Source organism: Silene latifolia, chromosome 2, assembly GCF_048544455.1.
Source record: "Silene latifolia isolate original U9 population chromosome 2, ASM4854445v1, whole genome shotgun sequence".
NCBI classification, from domain to species: Eukaryota; Viridiplantae; Streptophyta; class Magnoliopsida; order Caryophyllales; family Caryophyllaceae; genus Silene; species Silene latifolia.
In genome coordinates, this window is record NC_133527.1 from 72,842,926 (window position 1) to 72,844,617 (window position 1,692).

A 1,692-nucleotide genomic window follows, 5' to 3' on the forward strand; every position below is an offset into this window, starting at 1 on the left:
GTTAGCTAAAAGTTATAAATCACACATTGTACGAAGCTGTATAATCATTTTTTTTATTAATATGAAATAAATGTCATAAACTTCATGAGAATATTAAGACGGTAGAGAAGTATAGAAGAGTTGGCAAGTACGTGACCGCCTTTTAGGTTTAAATTTTTCATTTATTTTTATATTTTTGCCTAAAGGTGGTTAAAGCATTGTATTATGCATGACGAATATGTCTCACCCTTCCCAATTTGTATCTCTCCCTAAATTATACTGATGATGTGCTCAATTTACAAAAAAAAAAAAAAAAAAAAAAAAAATAGCGTCAACAATAATTAGTTTGCTCCATATAATTGAATAGTACCATTTTTTATGCATGTAAATTTGTCAGAAGAAAAGTTTGAGAGAAACGGTCTTCACTATATTAGGGAAAGACTACACTTACCCTTTTATGTGTTTTTCATGACTTTTTTTTTAATGTATCTGATAATTTGAATCATAACCTTATACTATTTCTATAATAAGTGTATCTAATTTACCTCAAGCCTCATTCAAATCTATTTTATTACTCGTGGTACCATTTTTACTTTAAATTGTAAAACAATCGCACAATAAAGTTTTTCAAAACATTTACTCATTTGTCATAATATGATATTTCGATTTGCAAATTAGCAGCAACTTTCTTTATCTTTTAATACTCCTTGAAAAATAGATATCGAACTTTTTACTTATCAATAATTTGTGAATATCTTATTTAAATTTTGATTAATATAGTTTTATATAATGATAAATGAATGTAAATAATATAATAAAAAATTATCGATAGAAGTTGAAGTGTATTGTGAGAGAAATAACTTTAAAATTAGTAGGAGAAATACATATGACATTTGAAAAATAAACTTCGTATTATGTATAACTAAATATGACATTAGCAATAACAAAAGACGTAGGAGCATATTTCAAATTCATTTTACTCTTTACATGAGTAAATTCCATGTAGTACGTATTATGCATTCATACTTGTCACAACCTAGTTCGGCCTAGAGCCTTTTAGCCTCATAATACCTCATTTTTTTTATCGAAAGTTGTTATAAAATTGGATATTATAAATATATCAGTGTTTTTTTGGCCTTCTAATTCAATAAAAAGTGGACAAATATTAATGAATAATTTTTTAATTTTAATAAATTGTAGATAATTAATTTATTTCTTGTTTCAAATAATAAAATTGTAAAATTAATTAATTCTCATTTCTAATAGGAAAATCATATTCCTTATTATAATAGAAAATTTTAAATAATTATTATCTCCTAATTCTAATAGTATAATTAGGAAACGTAAGCCTTAATAAATTGTTAATTTATTTCCTATTTCTAATAGGAAAATTCTAAAATAATTAATTAATTCTCATTTCTAATAGGAAAATTATATTCCTAAGTATAATAGAAAAATTGTAAATAATTAACTATCTCCTAATTCTAATGCCAATAGTATAATTAGAAAAAAAGCCTCCTTTAGTTATATACTAGATTTAATGCCTGGGCCATGCCCGGGCCATTTGTAATATTCTGTCTCTCGAACCAACGTTAAGTTATAAAATAGCCAATACAATTGTCAACTCTCATCTACAAAGGCTCCGTTCTTTTGTTCTTTTAAGCTGAATGAAGCTATACTGAACTGAATTGAGTTAAAGTGAGCTGAACTGAA